This window comes from Protopterus annectens, chromosome 4.part0 (assembly GCF_019279795.1).
Source record: "Protopterus annectens isolate FY-2018-M chromosome 4.part0, PAN1.0, whole genome shotgun sequence".
NCBI classification, from domain to species: Eukaryota; Metazoa; Chordata; order Ceratodontiformes; family Protopteridae; genus Protopterus; species Protopterus annectens.
Genome location: NC_056733.1, coordinates 95,401,030 through 95,425,163, shown reverse-complemented (window position 1 = coordinate 95,425,163; position 24,134 = coordinate 95,401,030). Strand labels below are relative to the sequence as shown.

Here is a 24,134-nt window from a genome sequence, read left to right as displayed (position 1 = left end):
GTGGTTTTGATTCACTACAGGCATCTTGCAGGGCTGCTGTCACTGGGTCTATACTTAGAAGGCATGCTTGGCTTAAGGAGCAATCTTTGCCAGATCATGTTAAAACTAAATTGCTGGGTGCTCCCTTAAATCAGGACCGCCTGTTTGGCGACAAAGCAGAAGGAAAAAGCTAAATCTATGCAAACTGTTGGATTTCTTACAAGTGCAGCCTTCTAGATTTAGTAGGCATTGGCCCTCAAAAAAACTGGTCCTTTCCTGCCTCTTCCCAGGCCTTCTCAGTTCAAACCCAGAACCAGCAGAACACCCAGGCTCTAGTCCCAGGATGCGCACAGGATTAAGCAGTGGGGGGCTCCCACTTTCAAATCAGGGAGTAGTAAGACTCCCCCCTATGGTAAGCTGTTTTAATGACTTTAACACTTCCAAGCACTTCTCAACTGACTGCTCCTTTAGGGGGAAATATTGCTCTGCAAGCAAAAAAACTGGGAACTCGTTACCCAGGACAAATGGGTTTTAAACATAGTTTCCCAAGGATACAGATTTCATTTCCACATGCTACCAACCCCAAACGGTTGGCCAGATCTACCCCCAAATCAGTGGGCAGAGGCTCAAAAGCAGGTACTCTCTCTTTTAAGATTAAAGGCTATTCAGACTATACCAGAAGAGGAACGGGACAAGGTTTCTACTAAAGACTTTTCCTGGTACCCAGAAAAGACAATTCATGGCGTCCTGTCCTAGACCTGTCTATCCTAAACATCTTTTTGGTGATTCCAAAAGTCATGATGCTAACTCTTCACCAGTTGCTTCCCATGATAGGCAAAGATGCCTGGTTGGCAACACTGGATTTAAAGGAAGCCTACCTGCACATCCCAATCAGGGAATCTTGCAAAAATACCTACGCTTCAAAGCCGGCTGCATGCACTATCAGTTCTCTGCACTGCCCTTTGGCTTACCTACTGCGCCCAGGGTATTCACTAAGGGCCTAGCTCCAGTCATTGCATTTTGCAGGCAAAGAAATATTCAAATATACCCATACCTGGACGATTGTCTAATTTAGGCAGAAAGCCACTACATGCCTTTGAATCATCTGGCATTTGTGCAAAAGGTGTTAACTTGCTTGGGGTACACCATAAACGAAAAGAAATCACAGCTGGTACCTTGTCAACAAATTATATTCCTGGGAGCAAGCTTGAACACAACTTCCCAGATGGCTTTCCTCAAGCCAGAGAAACAAATTCATTTGACAACTTACTTCAAGCTAGTGGCCACAAAAACCCTGCTATCTGCAAGACAAATACTGCAAGCCTTGGGGTTCATGGCCTCATGCATTCTACTAATTCCATATGCAAGACTGCATATGAGGAAACTGCAGTGGTATCTAAAAAGTCTGTGGTGTCAACATTCTCAGAATCTAGAAGCAATGATTCCGATCATACCTTGCCTACGGTTAGAATTCCTTTGGTGGGCAGAGGCCTGCCACCAAAACAATGGACTAACATTCACTCTACCCACTGCCGCCCAAACCCTAACAGACGCGTCAGACTGTGCATGGGGGCTCACCTGGCAGGGAAGTGCATTCAGGGCAAATGGAACCCAGGCAAATGCCACCTGCATAGCAATCAAAAAGTAATGTTAGCTGTACAGAATGTTCTGACAGCCTTCAAGGACCACATTCTTCCAGGACTGTTACTGGTAAAGATGGACAACACCACTGTTAAGTGGTACGTAAACAAGCAGGGAGGAATCCACTCATATCCTCTCTGCAGACTAGCCATGGCTCTGTGGAGCATAGCCTTGAGCTACCAAGTGCACCTACAGGCTCAATTCCTGCCAGGAAAGCTAAATACACTGGCAGATGACTTGAGCAGAAATCTCATGGACCCACACGAGTGGAAACTGGAAGCAAAGATATTCAACATGTTGATAAACAAATGGGGGAGCCCAGATATAGACCTGTTTGCCTGCCCCCCAGAACTACCAATTGAACAAATTCTGCCCAAGGACTCCCCACAAACAAGCTTGGAAAGTGGATGCCCTGTCATTCACCTGGAAAAACCTGTCAGTTTGCCTTTCCTTCTCTGCCTCTCTTCTCCAAGGTACTACTAAAGATCAAACAGGACAAACCAAGGACAATACTGATTGCACCGGACTGGCCACACCAACACTGGTACCCTCTCTTGTGCAGTATGTCACTGCTGGCACCATGGCACCTGCCCTGCTGTCCCAGCAGGAGGGCCATATTCTGCACCCACAGCTTCAAACCCTGAACCTGGCAGCCTGGCTGATTACCTGATCTCTCCTTTACCATCCCTCAGTAAGGAAGTGATGGATGTCATTTTGGAGGCAAGGAGGCCTAGTACTAGAAAATCCTATGCTGAAAAATGGAAAAGATTCTGCTCATGGAGCCAGACTCCGGGAATGGGCACAGCAGCGCCCAATTTACCTCAGATTCTTCAATACTTAACTGAGATGCATCACAAGGGCCTTTCCTTTTCCTCCATCAAAATTCATGCCTCAGCCATTTCAGCTCTTTACAATACCGAACCCACCCATCTTCTCTCATCCACTGCTGAAGCAGTTCCTCAGATTGGCCAAAAACTTAAGGCCACCCATGAGAGCCCCTACTCCAGCCTGGGACATTAACTTTGTACTGGAAAAGCTCACTTTACCTCCCTTTGAGCCAGCTGCAAATGCAGAGTTGAAATTCCTTTCTTGGAAAACAGCCTTCCTTCTAGCCATCACTTCAGCAAGAAGGGTGTCTGAATTACAGGCTCTCATGGCAGTGGAGCCTTTCATCATCTTTCATGCGGACAGGGTGTCCCTCAGGACCAATCCCTCCATGCCCAAGGTGGTATCCAGTGTGGCCCTTAATCAGTCCAGTCATTTGCGAACCTTCTTTTCTAATCCACAGAACAAAGGGTTACGAATACTGCGCTCATTTGGACGTGCGCAGACAAGTTGGATTTTACTTGGACAGGACTAAACCTCTCAGGAAATCTGAACAGCTGCTGGTTGCTTTTGCTGCAGGGCCAGAGGGAAAGGCTATTTCAAAGCAAACCATTTCTAAGTGTATAGGCCATTGCATTCATTTCTGCTATAAGCATCATGGAAAACCTACCCCACAGGGGATAAGACCACATTCAACCAGGGCTGCATCTACCTCTACAGACTTTCTCAGAGGTGTCCCTACCAGGGACATCCTAGAAGCTGCTACCTGGAGTTCTGTCCATACCTTCACCAAGCATTGCCACTTGTCAATTTTTTCTAAATCCAGAGCTGGATTTTCCACTGCATTATTGCTGTTCCTAATGCTATCTAATTACCTCCACCCATCCTTAGCTTTGGGAATCTACCCAAATGTGATGACTGCAACAGTGAAACACTAAGAAAGTACAGTTTTGTACCTACCATAACTGTAGATGTTCGAGTGTATACACTGCTGCAGACATCACACTTGGGTTATCCTGCCGTCAGGTGGTCCCGCAGTCGGCCCGAATTCCAAAGTCTTGGTCCGGTGTTGGTTGCTGTCGCTTCTTCCCTGACGTCAGAGCGCCAGGGGTATATCAGAGGCATCCAACGCCATTTTCTTCAGTTTTTCTTGCCCCAGATGTCAGGTGCCCCTAATAAGTAGGCAAAGAAGATATATATACATATATACAGATAGCCATATGGGAAAATAAAACAAAAACCCTTAGGCAGAAGCAAATACACCACAGAGGTAGAAAAGAATAGAGTGGTAGAAATAAACTCAACTAGTTCAGAGGGGATGGAGGGAGGGTAACCTGGACTGCAGCAGGGTATACACTCGAACATCTACATTTATGGTAGGTACAAAACTGTACCATAAGCTAATCACCCTTAACATCCACATACCACCCCCACCTGCCAGTAAGGAAACCTCCATAAAAAACTTCTCCAAAGCCAACTTCATGCTACTCAAGTCAGACGTGACAAACTTCATGACACCCATGCAGACGGGAGCTGAAAGTTCAACTGCTGAATCCTACACTAAGGCACTGTACGAGCACATCCACTCATGCATAAATCGTGCCATCCCAACTAGAACCAAGATGCTCTCATCCAAAAAAAGAAGCCAATCTGGTGGTCCCCTGCCATAAACAAACTTTACAACAAAAGGAAGAAACTGTTGCAGAAAAGAGGAAAATCCCAGGATGCAAAAAACTTCCTTACCAGCCTCAGTAAAAAACTGAGATCCTCATAAAATCCTCCAAAGCTAGTTACGAAAATAAAATTGCCAAAGATTCCAAAGACAACAACAAGGCATTCTATAACTATGTCAAGAATCTAAATGGCAATGCTCAGATCTGCTCTGAGCTAAAACAGAATGGCATTAAATATACCGATCCCAAGGATATTGCCAATATCCTGGCAGATCGATTCAGTGCCAACTTCACCCCCCTCTCACCCCCTAAATGGCCCATCTCAATACCGGAAGATTGCCAAATTCTGGTAATAACAGCCACACAGGTAAACACACTCTCCAAAGCTAAGAATACAGCATCCATGGGACCAGATGACATCCCGGGCTGTGTACTACATGAACTACAATATGAACTGGCACCTCACCTAAGTGTCATGTTTAATCATAGCCTCACCTCAGGTTTCGTGCCCACTGAGTGGCGCACAGCTATAGTTATCCCACTCCACAAGGGGGGATCCACCTTGGATCCCGGAAACTACTGTTCCATCAGTCTGACAAGCCTTATCTGCAAGGCCATGGAGCGTATTATCATGGACCTTATAAACAAAGACATTGGCAACCTTCAAACACTGGACCCCACTCAGTTTGGGTTCGTGAAGGGCCGATCTTGTCTCCTGAACGTGATTGACTTTTTCGAATCAGTCTCCAGAGCCATGGACAAGGGTAAGGTGGTCCACACAGCCTATCTAGACCTTGGACATCATCCCCCACTCTGGAATCAGATAAACTTGCTAAGCTGGGCATTAATCCCTACGTCACCCAATGGGTTGCTAACTGGCTTACTGATAGAACCCACACTGTGAAAGTAGCCGACTCCAAATCCAGCTCCAGACAAGTGGAGTACCTCAGGGTTCAGTCCTGGGACCGCTCTTGTTTGGCATCTACTTCTCTGAAGTACAGGCCAACACTAAGGGACTCTGGATAACAAAGTTTGCAGATGACTGCAAACTGGGAGCCATTATTGAATCCCCAAATGATGTGGATTCTCTACAAAAGGGCCTTAAGAAACAGATGCTTGGTGCCAGAGCCATGGGCTCAAGCTCAATGCCAAGAAATGTATAGTTATCCCCTTTGGGGAAAAAACACGTATCCGTGAATTACCATATAGGTGGCAGTACACTAAACACCGAAAGTTTGATAAGAGACTTAGGGACACAGGTGGACAGTGGTCTCACCTTCAATAACCACATCGCCACAACAGTCAGGAAATCCTTCTATGTGGCACACCTCATCACTAAGGGCTTTTCATCCAGAAAAAAGGAGGTCATTGTTCCACTGTACTCATCCCTCATTAGACCCATTATAGAATACAATGCCCCGTTTGGTATGTACCTCTCAAGACATCTGCAACAACTGGAAAGGCCACAGAAATACCTCACTAAAAGAATCACAGGCCTAAAGCAGATGCCCTACGCTGACCGCCTTAAAAAACTCCAGCTATACTCTGTCGTATATTGTCTACTCAGAGGCGATCTTTGCTTAACATACAAGGCCATGTCAAACCCAGAGCTGTTGGACATGCTACACTTAAAGAAATCCCAATCCCTCAGAGCCACACGCTCCAGGGATCTAAACCTTGTCATCACAATAAACAAAACATGCTGGAGGGATGGGTTCCTGACCCAGAGACTCCCCAGACTTTGGAATAGATTGCCCATACATGTCAAGCAGAGTGCCTCTTTGGTCCTCTTCAAAAGGAACCTTGACGATTGGATGGGAGAAAGGAAATTCACACCGGGGATCACGTCAGTCGCCCTGCTAGACAGGGTCCAGGGAAGTAAATAGTGTGGGAAGAAATAGCCAGGGAATTGTTATGGCTAGGCTTGTATAGGCCCTAGGGCTGATAGCCTAGTACCAACCTATGAACCTATGTTCATCATGTTACCCTGCTGCAGTCATCACACTTGGGTAGAATCCCAAAGCTAAGGATGGGAGGTGGAGTCAAACGGGGTTAGAGGAGGCTAGGAGGTCCTGCAAAACTGCAGTGGCGAAGCCAGCTCTAGTCTTAGAGTATAGTGGTAAGTGGTAATGTTTGGTGAAGGTGTGTACTGTACTCCAAGTTGCAGCTTCCAGAGTATCCCTGGTTGGCACCCACCTGAGGAAGGCTGTAGATGTAGCTGCTGCCCTGGTAGAGTGGGGCCTTATGGTAACAGGAACTGGTTTTCCATGGTGGGTAGCAAAAACGTATGCAATGACCTATCCATTTGGAAATGGTCTGTTTTGAGATCGTCTTTCCTTGTGATGCTGTAGCATAGGATACAAAAAGCTGGTAAGATTTTCTGAAAACCTTAGTTTTATCCAAGTAGTAACGTAGCTGCCTGTGAATGTCCAAGGAATGCAGGAGTCTTTCTCCTTTGTTCTGTGGATTTGGAAAGAAAGTGGGTAAATGGATGGTTTAATTTAGAGCCACACTGGATACCACCTTAGGCATAAAGGAGGGGTTAGTTCGTAGAGAAACTCTGTCTTGATGAAAAATGAGGAAAGGCTCTACTGCCATTAGTGCCTGGAGCTCTGAAACTCTTCTAGCCAAAGTAATTGCTAGCAGCAGGGCAGTCTTCCACGATATAAACTTTAAGTCAGCTGAGAAAGCTGGCTGAAAGGGAGGTAGCGCGAGTTTTTCCAGTTGAGGTCCCAAGTAGGTGTTGGTGCTCTCCTGGGAGGCCTAATGTTTTTGGCCCCTCTGCGAAACTGCCTTAGGACTGGGTGTGAAAATAAGGGAGGATCCGTGTTGTAGTGAGCAGAAATAGCTGAGGCGTGGATTTTAATAGTTGAAAAAGAAAGCCCTTTGTGTAACATCTCAGTTAAATATTGAAGCTGAAGGGTATTTTGGCCTTTTTGCTTCGTTCCAGGTGCAAAACCTTTTCCATTTGTCTGAGTAGGCTTTCCTGGTGCTGGTCTTACTGGCCTCCAGAATAACATCCATAACAGCTTGTGAGAGAGGAGCTGGCTGGTTGCTTAGGTGATTTGCCATGCAGCCAAGTTTAAGGTTTTGAGCTGGCTGTGTAGAATCTGATTGTCTTGCTGTGTGAGCAGGTGGGTAATTTGTGGTAGAATCCATGGTGGGCCCTGGGCCATATTCCTTAATAGTGGTTACCAGTGCTGGCGTGGCCAGTCTGGGGCAATGAGTATCATTCGGGGTCTCTCCATCTGGACTTTCAGTGGCACCTTTGTGAGAAGGGGTAATGGAGGAAAGGCATATACTGTTAGCATTTTCCAACTGAATGAGAGTGCGTCCACTTTCCAAGCTTGATGATGAAAAACCCTTGTGCAAAATTTTGTTAGCTGATAGTTTTGAGGGCTGGCAAACAGGTCTATGTCTGGGAGCCCCCATTTTTGAGCTATCATTGCGAATACTTATGGATCCAGTTTCCACTCGTGGGGATCCATGATGTTTCTGCTTAGGTCGTCTGCCAATGTGTTCTTTTTTCATGGCAGGAATTGAGCTTGTAATTGAACTTGGTAAGCCAGTGCTGTGTTCCACAAGGTCATTGCTTGCCTGCATAGAGGGTAGGAGTGTGTACCCCCTTGTTTGTTTATGTACCACATAACTGTGGTGTTGTCTGTCCTTATGATAAGCTGTCCTGGATGTAAGAGGTCCTTGAAGGCTGTCAGAGCATTTTGTACAGCTAGCATTTCTTTTTGATTGATGTGCAGATTCCTTTGATCTGCAGTCCATATGCCTTGAACACACCGTCCTGCCATGCGTGCCCCCCCAGGCATAGTCTGATGCATCTGTTGTCATAGTTTTCCTGGCTGAGGGTAAGGTGAAAGGCTGACCCTTGTTGAGGTGACAAGCCTGTGCCCACCATAGAAACTTCTGTTGTAGGCAGGGAATGAGAGGTATCATTGTTTTCAAGCTGTGGCTGTGTTGGGTCCATACGCTTTTTAGGTACCATTGTAATTTCCTCATATGCATTTTTGCAAATGGTAGTAGTAGTATGCAAGATGCCATGAAGCCCAAGGCCTGCAGAATTTTTCTTGCAGGGAGTTGGGTCTTTGTTGCCATTGTTCTGAAGTATTGAGTTAATTGTAGTTGTTTGTCTGGCGTCAGATAAGCCATCTGGGCCGTTGTATTCAAGCTGGCACCCAGGAATGTCATATTTTGTGAGGGCACTAGTTTTGATTTCTTTTCGTTTACTGTGTACCCTAGGCAACTTAGAATATGTTTTACAAAGGCCAGGTGTTGTAAGAGAATGTCCTTGCTTTCTGCTTGGATGAGACAGTCGTCCAGGTATGGATATATTTGAATTCCTCTTTGTCTGCAGTATGCAATTACTGGTGCCAGGCATTTTGTGAAGACCCTGGGCGCAGTAGATAAGCCAAAGGGCAGTGCAGAGAATTGGTAATGGGTTGAACCTGCAATGAAACGGAGGTATCTTCTGCAATTTTGTCTGATAGGGACATGCAGGTATGCCTCCTCGAGGTCCAACGTTACTAGCCAAGCTTTCTTGGCCAACATGGGAAGGAAGCTGCGGTAGTGTTAGCATCTTGAATTTGGGTACTTGCAAGTAGGTGTTTAAAATTGAAAGGTCCAGAATGGGTCCCCAAGCATTGTCCTTTCTGGGGACTAGAAAGAGCCTTCAGTAAAATCTTTGGCCTTGTTCCTCTGTAAGTACCAGTTGAATGGCTCTCATGTCCATGAGAGCTGTAATTTGTTTTTGTGCCTCTGCCCATTGATTTTGTGGCAGATTTGGCATTCCTTTTATCCTTGGCAAGGTGTGGAAATGGAATCTGTATCCGTGTGAGATAATGTCTAGGACCCATTTGTCCTTTGTGACAATGCGCCAGTTTGCAAAAAGTGCTAATTTTCCTCCCAAGGGAGCTGCCGAGAGAGTTTTGCTTGGCAGTGTGAGGCTTAAGTCATTGTGTTTGCCTTCTAGTAGCTTGGGACCTGTCTTCTCCTCCCTTCTGTGTTGCCCCATTGGCGAGGTTTGTAAGGAATTTGTGGTTGTCCTCTGCCCCTTGAGCGCCTATATTTACCCCTCTGTGGTCTGTCAGAAGCTGGAAAGGACCAGTTTTTTGTTGGCCAATTTCTGCTGAAGTGTGGGGGCTGTACCTGTAAGAAATCTTTGACCGTCTGCATCGATTTTGCCTTATCCTCCATTTTCTTTAAAACCTCCTCTGCTTTAACCCCAAATAAGACATCCTGCTGTAAGGGTGCATCCAGTAACTTTGCTTTAACATGACTTGGCAGAGATTGTTCCTTTAACCAAGCATGCCTACGTATGACAGACCCAGTAACAGCTGCTCTAGAGGAAGCTTCCAAGGCATCAAAACCACATTGTAAAGTATGTTTGCCCACCTGTTCAGCTGCATGCAACAGATCTTGTATTTCCTTGAATTCAGACTGTTGAGGGTGCGTGCCCATCTTTTGTTTTATTTGAGACGTTAGGAATTGCTGGTAATTTAAGCATGTGAAATTGACAATTTAGTGCTCTCATTGTTAGAGTAGCTGAGGTGTAAACCTTCTTCCCCCACCTATCTAGTGCTCTGGAGTCCCTTTCTGAGGGTACAGGATTTTTAGCCATAGAAGCCTTAGCTCCTTTGGGACCCTGGGAGATTGTCTCTGGATCAGCAACAGGGCTTTTGTAAAGGAATTTGTGAGTCAGGCACTCTGTAATATCTATCTGGTTTGGCCGGAGCAGGAGGCAGAGAATCTGGATTTAGACTAGATTCTAGGAAAACATCATCCACAATGTCCAAAACTGGGGGGATAGCAAGTGGTCTGTGCTGGGGGAGTAAAAGAAACTCTCGGAGCCTTTTCTTTGAGTCGGAGTAGTCCTGACCTTCCCAGTGGAAATGTTCCCTCATGGTATGTAAGGTTTCCCCAACGGAATAATCTTCAGGGGGAGAAGCTGAGGGAATGGAGTCTTCAGCATCAGAATCTTCATAAGGTGGAAAGGAGTAATCCTGCTCCTCAGAGGAGCCTGAGGAGGAGGCAAAGTCCTCCTCTTGTTTAGGCCTTTTGTCGGGGGGGGGGGTGCTGGGAACCCCTGATCAAAGAAATCAAATCTTCAGCCATTTTAAGCATCTGTTTCTTAGGCATAGGGCCTTGACCTGGAGACTGAAGTGTAGGCTTTTTTGGTTTTAGAGGAGTCTTAAGCTTAGCATAAGATTTTATAGTGAGAGTAGTCGGTCTGAAGACACCTTCAGAAACCGAAGGTGTTTCTAGAGCACCAGCTTCCGCTACTGCAATGTCGTCGGTAGGGCCTAAAGAAAATGGCTGCATCGGCCTAGAACTCTCTGCTGGGGGATCCGAAGCGGTCTGGGGATCCAATTCAGCGGTAGCCAGGGACTGCGTAGGCGCCTCACTGAGAACCGGCGACCGGCCCAGCCGAGGCATTGGAGTCTGGCTTGGATCTAGGCTGCCTGTCTTTATCTTTGCATTTTTTATGCATGCTGGTAGTTGGTTGCTCCGGCATAGTGTAATTAAATTTTCTACCGAAGTAGTGTCGTGCGAAATCAAAGCATCGCTTTATAGTTCGCTTATTGAACCTAGCACAGAACCGACAACCAGTGACGTCGTGGTCTGGGCCTAGGCAAGGTATACAAAAAGAATGAAAGTCCTTATGAGGTATTTGCTTCCCACAAGAAATACAATTAACTTTTTCTGACATCGGACTGAGGCAAGAAAAGGTTCCCCAACGGGGTACTTAGCTTTGAAGACTTCGGACTGAAACTCTATTAGAAAATCTCAGGTGTCGGCCGACCGGCACTTGCGATCTGCTTCTGGCACCGCGCGGCAAGAAAGACTGAAGAAAATGGCGTCGGATGCCTCTGATATACCCCTGGCACTCTGACATCAGGGAAGAAGCGACAGCAACCGACGCCGGACCAAGACTTTGGAATTCTGGCAGACTGCGGGACCGCCTGAAGGCAGGATAACCCAAGTGTGATGACTGCAGCAGGGTAACACGATGAACATCGTAGTATAGTTGTGTACACTTACCATAAATGTTGATGTTAGTGTATTCATTGTTACAGTCCTGGTTACCCTCCCTCCAGCCCCCTGACTTCTGTTGACTATACCTCTATTCTTGATGTTCTTCGTGTTTCACTGTTGCAGTCATTACATTTGGGTAATGGGTAATCTGCTGGCAGGTTGCCCACAGTCGGCCTGAAAAACAAAGTCTTGGGTCCTGCGTCGGTTGCTGTCTCCTCTTCCATGATGACAGGTCGTCAGGGGGTATAAAACATGCAACTGACGCCATTTTCATCAGTCCTTTTTGCCGCGTGGTGCCTGAAGCAGAAGCAGTTCGCAAGTGCCGGTCGGCCGACTCCTGAAATTTTCGTTTTCGAGTTTCGGATCCGAAGTTTTCAAACTAAAGCCAAGTACCCCGTTGGGGAAACTTTTTCTTGCTCCTTACCGATGTCAGTAAAATTTAATAATTGCATTACTTGTGGGAAGCAAATACCTTATAAGGATTTTAATTTGCACTGTATTCCTTGCCTAGGCCCTGATCACCATGTGCCTTGCTGTCGGTTTTGTGCTAAATTTAACCAACGCACTATTAAGCGCCTGTATATTTTTGCTTCTAAATATTTTGGTTCAAGATTTAACTACCCTGAAATGTAATCGGAAAGCAATCCGACTGCAAGGAAAAAGACAGACCGTTGAGGTCCAATACAGACGACAAAGCTTCTAAGCCAGTCGCCGGTTCACCGTTACTCAGTGAGGCGCTTTCGCAGCCCCTGGTACCCGCTACTTTTGAGTCGCAGGCCTCTACCGAGACCCATTTGGAGTCTGGTATGCCACGTGATTCGCAAAGTATTGAACCCGCTGATGCCTCTCCCTTGGATGGGTCTGGAGCCGCTGAGCAGGCACTGGCTTCTGAGGGTGTTTTCAGGCTTCAATATTTTTACATTAAACCGACACCAGCAACAAAACCAAGGTCAAAAACAACTTCTGTGTCTAAAAAACCGACACATGAGCCACGTGCTCAGGCCCCTATGCCTAAAAACAGATGATCAAAATGGCTGAGGATTTCATAGGTTCATAGGTTCATACTAGGCTATCTGCCCTAGGGCATTTATAAGCCTAGCCAGAGTGTGTTTGGCTTTCGCCACCCATTTTAAATTAATTTTGCTATGCCCTTTTTCGAGGTTAGTATATTGTGCCTCTGTCTAACAGTGACACAGAAGGTGATACCCGGGGTAAACCTACGATCTCCCATCCACTCATCAAGATTCCTCTTGAAGAGTCGATGAGGGACTCTGCCTAACCTGGACTGGGATTTTATTCCAGAGTGAAGGGAGCCTCTGGGTTATGAATCTGTCCCTCCAGCATGTCCTATTTATTTCAGTGCTGAGGTTCAAGTCTCTGGAGCGCGTAGCTTCATGGGATTTGGATTTTCTGAGGTGCAGCATGTCCATTAATTCCGGGTTGGACATGGCTTTATACGTCAGGCACAGATCGCCTCTGAGCAGGCGGTATGCCACTGAGTAAAGCTGGAGTTTATTTAACCGGGCAGCATATGGTATCTGTTTGAGCCCTTAGATCCTCTTGGTGAGGTACTTTTGGGGTCTTTCCAGTTGCTGCAGGTGTCTGGTAAGGTACATCCCAAAAGGGGCATTGTACTCCATTATGGGCCTGATGAGGGATGAGTAAAGAGGCACGATGACCTCCCCTGATCTAGATGTGAATCCATTCATGATTAGGTGGGCTATATAAAATGTTTTTCTAACCACTTTGGCCACGTGGTTGTCAAATGACAGATTATCAACTTGGGTCCCCAGGTCCCTAATTACTTCTTCTTTTGTACTTAATGGATTACCACCTATGTGGTAATTTGTGGGCACTTTGTTTTTGCCAAAGGGGATGACTATACACTTTTTGGCATTTAGCTTGAGGCCATGGCTCTGGCACCAGTTGTCTGTTTCTATGAGGCCCTTTTGGAGGATGCTTTTGTCGGCTGGAGAGTCTATTATGGCGCCCAGTTTGCAGTCATCTGCGAACTTGGTCAGCCGCAGTCCTTACGTGTTGGCCTGTACCTCCGAGAAATATATACCGAACAAGAGAGGTCCCAGGACTGAGCCTTGTGGGATGCCACTTGTAACTGGTTTGGAGTCTGACATGGCTCCAGCAATTCTAACCGTGTGGGTTCTGTCCTTGAGCCAGTTTGCAACCCATCTAGTGACATAGGGGTTTATATTTAAGCTGGTGAGCTTATCTATAATGCCCGAGTGGGGTATTGTATCGAAGGCTTTTGCGAGGTCCAGGTAGGCTGTGTGGACCACCTTCCCCTCGTCAATGGCCTTGGTGACTGTTTCAAAGAAATCAACCAGGTGTAGGAGGCAGGATCTTCCCTTAACAAAGCCAAACTGGGTAGGATCCAGTGTCTGTAGGTCCCCAATATCTTTATTTATGAGGTCCATGATGATCCTTTCCATAGCTTTGCAGACCAAGCTAGTCAGGCTTATGGGGTGATAGTTTCCAGGATCCGTTGAGGCACCACCTTTGTGGAGAGGGACCACTGCTGCTGTACACCACTCTTTGGGTACATATCCTGTAGTAAGGCTGAGATTGAGCAGTAGTTTTATGTTTGGGTTTAGCTCTTCTAGGTGTTCATGTAGGACGCAGCCCGTGACACCGTCTGGTCCCTTTGCTGTGTTTTTTTGCTTTGGAGCGGGCAGCTCTTACCTGAGCATCTGAGATGTCAGGGGGGCAGCACTCTGCTGGGATAGATATTTGCCCTTTTGGTGGGGAGGGGGGGAGAAGTTTGCGCTGAACCTGTCAGCTAGGATGTTGGCAGTGTCTGTGGGTTCTGTGTATTTTGTCATTTTGGACTAATTCTGAGCATATCTGGGAATTCCCACCCAGGTTCCTAACATAACTAAAGAAAGACTTGTGATTATCCTTAGTGTCCTGTGCAATTTTTCTCTCGAAGCTGGCCTTAAGACGATTTTATGAGTGCCCGTAGTTTTTTGCCAATACTGATCAGAGATGCCTTCCCTTTTTGGGATTTTGCTCTATCATGTAGTAGCTTCCTCCTTCTATTGTATAGTTTGTTTATGGCTGGGGTCCACCAGACAGGACGTCTGCCTTTGGAGGATTGGGTCTTGGTTTTATTTGGGATTGCATGATCCATGCATTCCTGAAGGTGTTCATAGAATGCGTTTATAAAGGATTCTGCAGTCTGGGCCGTATTTTCCACAGGCCCCGGGGGCTTTGAAGGATTCCACCTTGGTTTTGAGGAGTGTGAAATTTGCTTTAGAGAAGTTTTTCACTGTGGTTTTCAGGGAAGGGGGTGGAGTCGGGATGTGAATATCCAGTGATATTAGTTTATGGTCTGATCTTACCAGTGAGGGATACACTTCTGGTCTGGAGCATAGAGTCCCCATGTTGGTGATGATCAGGTCCAGTATGTTTTCCCCTCTTGTGGGAGTGTTAACAAGTTGTTCCACAGCATTTGAGTTTATAAATTCTAGGAACCTTTGGGCTAGGGTGTTGGAGCTAGAGTAATGCTCCCAGTCTACGTTTGGGTAGTTGAAGTCGCCCAATATAATGGTGTTTGGAGAGACCTTCATATTTTCCAGTGTTCTCAGGAAGGCCGATTGGGGTTCCTGGGTTTGGGAGGGTGGTCTGTAGCAGGCTATAAACTGGAAGGCAGTTTTACCCACTGTTAGTTGCACATGGATAGTCTCTGATGCTTTGTGCTGTGCCACCAACCTGGAGGTGTGCGTATTTTTGACGAATATTGATACTCCCCCCTCCTTTTGTGGTTCGGTCCAAGTTTTGGGGCCGAAAAGCATGGTATGAGGTATAACCTGGTAGTGCTGGGGTGCTCTCAGGAGCCTTGAACCAGGTTTCTGTTACTACACAGATATCTATGTTCTCCATGCTAAGGAGAGTTTCGATTGCGTGCATCTTTTAATTTAATTTAATTACCTTGATCAGGGTTTCCCAACCCCCCCTGCTAAGAGGCCTAGGCAATGCACTGATTATGAATCTTCAGATCAGGTTTCCATTTCTTCTGATCAGAAATTTTCTATTCCACCCTATGAGGATTCTGATGCAGAGGAATCCATCCCATCTGCATCTCCTCCTGAGGATTATATTTTTGGAGAGACTTTGCATACTTTAAGGGAACATTTTCACTGGGAGAGTCGGGACTTTTCTGAATCAAAAAAGAGGCTTATGGATTTCCTTCTTCCTCATCATAGGCTTTTGGCTGTACCTCCTGTTAGACATTGTTGATGTGTTCTCGGAATCAAGCATGGCTCCTGATTCCCTTCCTCCGGCTCATAGTAAGCCAGACAGATATTACAGGATCTGAAGTAGTTGACTTCATTCATTCTGCACATATGGGTATACTGATCCGATTCGGATCCGAGCCGGCAAAACTTTTCAAGCATCAGCTCCGAGCCCCTCCCTTACCTATATTACATCACTTCCTCCTATCTATCCCCAGATCTCGTTTGTCGCTCTAAGAGTCAGCATCGTGGTCTCTGAGCTCTAAGCAAGGTGGTAAGGTTTTTGGGTCTTTTTGTGATAGTTGAGTGTGAATACCGTTCCCTTTTATTCCTCCCTTCACGTTCGATCGTCGTTATAACTGTTTTAGTTTGTGATACTGGTTTCCCTCCTAGGCCCAGTCCCTGTTAGTGTGTGTGTGTGTGTGAGTGGGCCGTTAGGGCTTTTACTGTTTCTACTATGGCTGAACAGCCTAAGGTTCTTTTTAAGAAGTGTACAGAGTGTGGTCACAAGCTCTCCCCAGCCGATGGTCACACTCTGTGTGTTCTATGTTTAGGGGTCGCCCATCTGTCTGCATCTTGCGACATTTGTTCAGGCTTTAACCCTAGGGCTTTGAAGGATCGCTGGGCTAAGCTTGTGGCTAAGGGTCTGCTACCTGCTTCTGCCCTAGAGTCTGCCTCGGTTTCCTCCCCAGCCAGTGACACTGTGCAGGCAGGGACTCAACCTCCCACCAGGCCTGCTTCATCGGAGTCGTCCCAGAGAGGTAGGGACAGAAGGGATAAGGAGAGTCGCCACAAGGAGAGGGTCAGGCCCAGAAAGAGATCACCGGACAGGGAGTCTTTCTCCAGCCCCTCTTCAAAGGCACCCAGGTCTCGTTCTCCTCGGCTCCACTCTCCCCGTTTCTCGACGGAGCCATCGGAGCCGTGGCACTCCCCTCAGATCCGGCCCAGACCCGAGTCGGTCACTTCCTCCAGGTCGACTCGGAGTGTCCCTGACCTGGATGTGGGCAGGCTGATGAGGAGGTTCATCCAGAGCCAGATTGATTGGGGTCTTGCCAGGGCCCTCTCCCATTGGAGAGGGTCCTCCTTCACTATGTTCCACCCTATTGCTCCTTCCCCGATCCGACCAGATGCTTCGGGGTTCTCGGGTCCGAGACCTTTCGGAGCTGTTGGGTCAGTGCCAATGGTTCTCGTTTCTTCTGCCGGCCATCACCTTGAGTTCCTCGGATCCGATCTTGGATCCAGGAGACTCTCAAAGCTGTGGTCGGGGAGTCGGACCCAAGGGTCGAGATCTCGCTCTTTCGGATCCCATCCTCGGTGCCTGGACTTACCCCTTCATCAGCTCCGATCCCTGCTTTGGTGCCGGGGAGAGCCTCTTCCTTACGTTCTACGGAGGTGTGCTCTCCATCGGCGTTCGGGGCAGTGGAAAGGGTTCTCTCCCAGGGGTTGAGACCACAGCTCACCTACTCTGACCCTACCCAGACTCCTCTGATTTTGGATTCTGCTCCCATTACCCTGTCTCAGGGACAGCCCGTGCCAAAGCAACCCCAGGTTGTTCCCCTCAGGTAACCCCCGGAGGCTTACGAATCCTCTCCCGAGAGTCCCACTGGAGAGGAACCTCATGAGCGCAAGTGTAAGAGGAGGCATTTGGACTCCCCTGAGTCCATTACCACTGATTCGGACTTGGAGGAAGGAGAGGGTTCCCCCAGATCACCTTCCGAGGATGTCTCGTTCGGAGACATTATGGAGATCCTCCACCAAAGAGGAGGTTGGTCAGCCCCCAAACCCTCTGCGGATGAGTCCGTATTCCTGGAGGCCTTTGGCGCGGGCCCATCTACTTCCTGGGTCTCCCCTCCAGCGGACCCTTTGGTCAACCTAATCACCACTAGGGCATGGAAGTATCCTGACACCCAAAAGGACAGATGAAATTCTTTCCCCACCGTCAGACAGGTAGGCGTGGTCCAAAGGAGCCCCGGTAGACACTTTGGTGGTTGCAGCTACCACAAAGAAGGACCTGGCACAGGAGAGTTCCTTGGTTCATCCTCCAGAGTCCAGGTCGATGGATAGTTTTGGGAAGTGCATGTACTCGTCAGCGACATTTTCTGTTCGTGCGCTGAATTACTTGGCACATGTCATCTGACTGCAGCGAGACTTTATATCAGAACTGAGTCGCCCTGGAATCTCTGTCACAACAGGTCAAGCAGTCTTTCACTGCGAAGATGACTACACTGAAATTAGTGACAAATACCTCTATGCGTCTCTCCTCTCATGCTACGGAGGGAGCCGCTAGAGCGGCTGGTACAGGCGTTGCCTTGAGGCGTCATGCCTGGATCAGGCTGTGTCAATTTGTGGACCCTTTTAAGGCGTCTTTCAACACCCCTTTTGATGTATCATCCTCTCTTTGAAGACTGTACGCGACACACTAACCCACAGTGAGGAGGACGGAAAGACTTTGTCAGCCGTCGGAATCCGCTTCTCTAACCCCCCCAGAGGTCCTATTCCAGGAACCAAAAGGGGCAAAAGAAGATGTTCCGGAAATCAGTCCTTTCGTGACTCAGGAATACTCATCCCCCAGAGGCAGAGGGGGACAAAACCAACACCATCCCAGAGGCAGAGGGGGTCCCAGAAACTTCGGGTCTAGGGAACCTTTTTCCGACAGACCCGCACAGCAACCCTGAGGGGTTGCCTGGCTGCTCTACTCTGGAGGCAGTTGGGGGAAGATTTTCCTTACATCCAGCAGCATGGGAGTCCATTACTGCAGACCGCTGGGTGTTAAGCATCATATCCAGAGGATATTCTATCCCCTTCATTTCATGTCCCATAACTCCAGCACGCCTTCCAGATGTTCCACCCGCTCACAGGGAGGCTGCAGCCTTAGAGGTTTCGAAGCTGCTGCAAAAACAAGCCATCGAGCCGGTCCCCCCCAGATCAATCCGGATCAGGCATCTACTCCAGGTTATTTTTAGTGCCAAAGAAGACTGGGGACCTCAGGCCCTTTCTGGACCTGTCTATCCTCAACCTGTCGGTTGAGAAACAAAAATTCCGGATGGTCACTCTACAGTCCATTCTACCGTTTCTGAGAGAATGCGACTGGATGTGCTCATTAGACCTCCAGGATGCTTACTATCACATCTCCAGGAGGTTTCTACACTTCTGGCTAGTGGCCAGTCACTTTCAATTCAGAGCCCTACCCTTTGGTCTCACCACAGCCCCCAGGGTGTTCACCAAGGTTATGGCGGTCGTAGCTGCTCACCTGAGTCTTCAGGGCATTCAGGTATTCCCCTACCTAGACGACTGGCTCTTCGCTGCATCCACCAAACATCTCTTGTGTCGGGCCCTACACTACTTCCTCGGTCTGGCTCACAAGTTAGGCATCACGATCAATATCAGCAAGTCCCACCTGGCTCCGGTTCAGATCATAGACTTCATCGGGGCATGGTTGGATTCGGTTCAGTCAAAGATTTTTCTCTCCCCGGAAAGGATAGAAAATCTCAGACTGCATGTATCGGTTATCTTGGATCACTCTGTAGTCACAGCAGCCAATGTTCTCAGGGCCCTGGGTTCGATGGCAGCCGCAGTCTCTATCCTCCCTCTTGCACGTCTTCACATGAGAGTTCTTCAGTGGGATCTAGCAGTTCAGTGGTCCTGGCTAGACCTTCTGATGAATTTCCACATCCGAATCAATCGGACATGCAGAAACGTCACTCCAGTGGTGGCTTCATTCGGCAGACATTTTCGTGGGGTGAAGCTTTCTAGCCCCTCCGGCTCAAGCCACGGTGAACACAGACGCTTCCCAGTTCGAGTGGGAGGGGCACTTCCTGGGAAGGACGGTCCAGGGCACGTGGTCCCCTCCAGAGACCAAGCTACACATCATTGTCCTGGAGATGAGGGCAGTGCTTTTAGCGTTGAGAGCCTTTCACCCTGTCCTACCTCTGGGGACGGTAACCATTCAATCAGACAACATGTCTGTAGTCTGTTATATAAACAAACAGGGAGGGACCCGATCCTACCCCCTTTGTCACGAGACCATGAGGGTTTGGGAGTGAGCCATATCCATCAGCCGGTTTCTCATAGCAACGCACATTCCGGGACGCTCCAGCATTCTAGCGAGCAGTCTCAGCAGGCCAATCCTTCTGCCTTACGAGTGGTCTCTGAAACAATCAGTGGCGGAGAAGATCTTCTGTGTTTGGGGTAAACCTTGCTGCGATCTCTTCGCATCTCCTTCCAATGCGAAATGCAGCAACTTCTTCGCTCTGATCCCCCCTCCGGGGGATGTCCCCAAGGACGCTCTAGTCCATGCTTGGCCTCCTGGGCTACTGTATGCTTATCCCCCATTACCTCTTATTCACAAGTTCCTTCAGAGAGCTTGGTGGCTGCAGTTGAAAGTCATTCTCATAGCTCCCTTCTGACCGCGTCAAGTGTGGTTTCCCTTCCTATGGTCTCACCTCTGTTGGCTCCTCCATGGACTCTAGATCCATGCTCTGATCTGATTTCTCACCTGTCAGGCTTGCTCCTGCCCAACCTGGACAGTCTCAAGCTGTCTGCATGGCTGCTCCAGTTCCCATGATCATCAGGATCATCAGGACTCCCAGACTTTCGTCCCCTGTTAAGAATATTCTGGTAGCTTCTCTTAAAGCCTCCCTCTAGGAAACTCTACAATAGCAAGTGGAGACGTTTTTGCGTTTGGGCCTCTCAGCGCAATCTGAACACGTTTACAGCCCCCGTTCCGGTCATTCTGGATTTTCTGGACGATCTTTTTCGATCAGGCACAAGTGCTTCTACCATCAAGGTTCAGCTGGCTGCCATCTCTAATTTTCATGTGGGTGAAAATAAGGTTGCTCTGGCTTCTGCCAAATTGTGTAAAGCTTTTCTGAAGGGCACCTTTTTATTGCGACCACCAGTTAAAGAAATGGTCCCCCCCTGGGATCTGACTTTAGTCCTTCAGGCTTTGGCCTCTCCCCCCTTCAAGCCAGCCGGTTCAGTTCCGATTAAGTTTCTGTCATGGAAGACAGCCTTCTTGGTCGCCATCACGTCAGCCAAGAGAGTTTCTGAGTTGCAAGTCTTATCCTCCTTGCCCCCCTATTTGGTTTTCCACAAGGATAGGGTTTCGCTGCGTACGAACCCTTCCTTTCTTCCCAAGGTGTCCTCGGCAGTCAATATTAATCAATCTATAAATTTGCCAGTCTTCTTCCCAAATTTCCAAAATAGAGGTGAACATAAGCTTCATTTATTGGATGTCTCTAGACAGCTTCGTTTTTACCTCCATAAGACTAAACCCTTCCGGAAGTCAGATCAATTGTCTGTTTTTCAAAACCATTTTTGGGCAAAGCGGTTTCGAAAGTGGCCTTAGCAAGGTGGGTCACTCTCTGTATTGCACAGGTTTATAAGGTTTATCTCCTCCTGGTGTATTGAAGGCTCATTCCACTAGAGCAATGGCCACTTCTGCAGCCTTCTGGTCAAGAGTTCCGTTAGACTATGTCTGTGCGGCAGCGACTTGGGCCAATTTGCACACGTTCATCTCTCATCATAAATTGGATCTTATTTCTAGAGGGAGAGCATCCTTTGGCTCTGCGGTGCTCAGAAATATCCAAAAGGGCCTCCCAGGAATAATAGTAGCTGGGGACTTTGTCCCATATGTGCAGAATGAATGAAGTCAACTAATTCAGATAAAGAAGTTGTTCTTACCATAACGTTCTATCTGAGTAGTAGACTTCATTCTTCTGCACCTTCCCTCCCTCCATCCCCCTCACTTTTCAGGTTTTTCCTGTATAGGATTGTGGTTATGTTGCCACATAGTGTCAGCAAACTCGATCTGGGGATAGATAGGAGGAAGTGATGTAATATAGGTAAGGGAGGGGCTTGGAGCTCGGAGCTCGGAGCTGATGCTTGAAAAGTTTTGCCGGCTCGGATCCGTATACCCATATGTGCAGAAGAATGAAGTCTACTACTCAGATGGAACGTTATGGTAGGAACATAACTTCTTTGTTCCTGACTCCCACAAATTTCTTTTCAAAAATCCTGCTGCTGATCCTGAGACTATTTCTCAGGGTCCCAATGGTGTTAAGTATTCTACTGCCAAAAATCCTACCCCTTCTGATAGACATTCCAGGGCGCTGGATAGATGGAGTAAGAAGGTTTATACGTCTGCATCCTTGCCAGTTTGATATGCTTAAATATCAACAACATGCTATGGGCTTACTGAAACAGAAAGTGATGTTGATTTCTGATTGTGTGGAAAATAGTTACAGGATTTATTGCATTCAGCAGAACAGGTTGGAAAACATCTTTTGCAATGTGGTTTTGAGGCCTCTTGTAGGGCCGCCATTGCTGGTTCTGTGATTAGAAGGCATGCCTGGCTCAAGGAGCAAAATCCGCCTGATCATGTTAAAGCTAAATTGTTGGATGCCCCTTTGCAGCATGATACTCTGTTTGGTAACAAGGCAGAAGAGGTTTTAAAGAAAATGGAAGACAAAGCTAAATCTGTGCAAACTGTAAAAGGTTTTTTGCAAGTGCAGCCACCCAGGTTCAGTAGGCACTGGCCTACTAAAAATTGGTCCTTTCCTGTGTCCAGCAGAGCCACTCAGGGCAAACCCAGGTGCTCAAAAGGCTCCGGATATCAATCACAGGGTTCTTACAGGTCAAAGCAATGGGGTGCCTCCACCTCCAAATCTAGGGGAAACAAAGCACAGCCCTACAGTAAGTAGTCTCAATGACTTTCCTCTACCATCTCCAAGCACTTAACTTTTGGCAGCCCTCTTGAGGGGGAAATTAGCACTTCATGCTCAAAATTGGCAGTTAATTACCCAGAACAAGTGGGTATTAAACATAGTATCCCAGGGGTATAGATTTCATTTCCATACTTTGCCAATTCCAAACGGATGGCCAGATCTGCCACAAAACCAGGTGGCAGCGGCCCAGAAACAAGTCATGTCCCTCATGGATACGGGGGCTATTCATCTGGTACCAGAAAAGGAAAAAGGACAAGGAATTTTATTCAAGACTTTTCCTGGTACCTAGAAAAGACAATTCATGGCGTCCAGTACTGGACTTATCGATTCTGAATTCAAAATGCTGACTTTATAACAGCTACTGCCTATGCTAGGCAAGAATGCTTGGTTAGTAACTCTGGACTTGAGGCATACCTGCATATCCCAATAAGGGAATCATGCAGAAGATACCTCCCCTTCAAAGCAATTTTTTTTGCATTACCAATTTTCTGCACTGCCCTTTGGCTTATCTACTGCGCTCAGGGCCTTTACAAAGTGCCTGGCACCAGTAATTGCATTCTGCAGACAAAGAAATATTCAAATTTATCCGTATCTGGACGATTGTCTCATTCAAGCAGAGGGCAAGGACACTCCATCTGGCGTTTGTAAAAAGGCATCTAGCATGCCTAGGGTACACCATAAACGAAAAGAAATCACAACTGGTACCCTCTCAAATAATTACATTCCTCGGTGCAAGCTTGAATACAACTGCCTAGATGGCTTACCTCACACCAGACAAACGAAGGCAATTGACAACATACTTCAAACAAATGGTAACAAAAACCCAGTTATCTGCAAGACAAATTCTGCAGGCTTTGGGGTTCATGGCATCTTGCATTCTACTAATTCCATATGTGAGACTACATATGAGGAAACTTCAATGGTACCTAAAAAGTTGGAGTCAGCATGGTCACAGCCTGGAAACAATGATTCCTCTCATTCCCTGCCTACAACAGGAATTTCTTTGGTGGGCAGAGACATGTCACCAAAACAAGGGACTGTCATTCATTCTACCCCCTGCCACCCAAACCCTAACTACATACTCAGACTATGCTTGGGGGGCCCACCTGGCAGGGAGATGCATTCAGGGCAAATGGAGCCCAAACCAAATGCATCTGCATATCAACCAGAAAGAAATGCTAGCTGTTCAGAATGCTCTGACAGCCTTCAAGGACTTACTTCATCCAGGACAACTACTGATAAAGACGGACAACACCACAGTTATGTGGTACATAAACAAGCAGGGGGCTACACATTCCTACCCCCTTTGCAGACTAGCCATGACCTTGTGGAACACAGCCTTGACTTACCCAAATACATCTTCAAGCTCAGTTCCTGCCAGGAAAGTAAAATACTCTGGCAGACGACCTAAGCAAAAATCTTATGGACCCGCACAAATGGAAATTGGATCCACAAATCTTCAGCATGTTAACACAGAAATGGGGAAGCCCAGACATAGTTTTGCGGAGAGGCAAATAGATCCATCAATTGGACAAATTCTGCACAAGAACTCATTGCAAAAAAGCATGGAAAGTGGATGCTTTATCCTTCAGCTGGAAAAACCTATCAGTCTATGCCTTTCCCCCTCTGCCTCTACTCTCCAAGGTCTTACTAAAAGTCAGACAGGAAAAACCAAAAATGATCCTAATTGCTCCAGACTGGCCTCACCAGCACTGGTACCCGCTTCTAAGGAATGTCACACCTTCCTCCGTGGTACTTGCCTCGAACACCTCACCTACTGTCTCAGCAGAACTATCAAATTCTGCACACTCAGCTCCAAACTCTGAATCTTGCAGCATGGCTAATCAACTAAGTATTCAAACCACATCTCTCAGTAAACCTGTGATGGATGTCATTTTGGAAGCCAGAAGGCCTAGTACTAGAAAATCTTATGCTGATAAATGAAAGATTCTGTGCCTGGAACCAAGCACAAGGAATAGACGCAGCAAAGCCCAATA

General features: G+C 47.3%; 1 protein-coding gene across 3 annotated transcripts in view; it reads left to right on the top strand.

The window, feature by feature from the left end:
* The window catches only part of FOXK2 (forkhead box K2), a 1,878,646-nt gene that overhangs the window by 921,876 nt on the left and 932,636 nt on the right, over window positions 1-24,134 (top strand). The gene's annotated exons all lie outside the window — the stretch shown is intronic.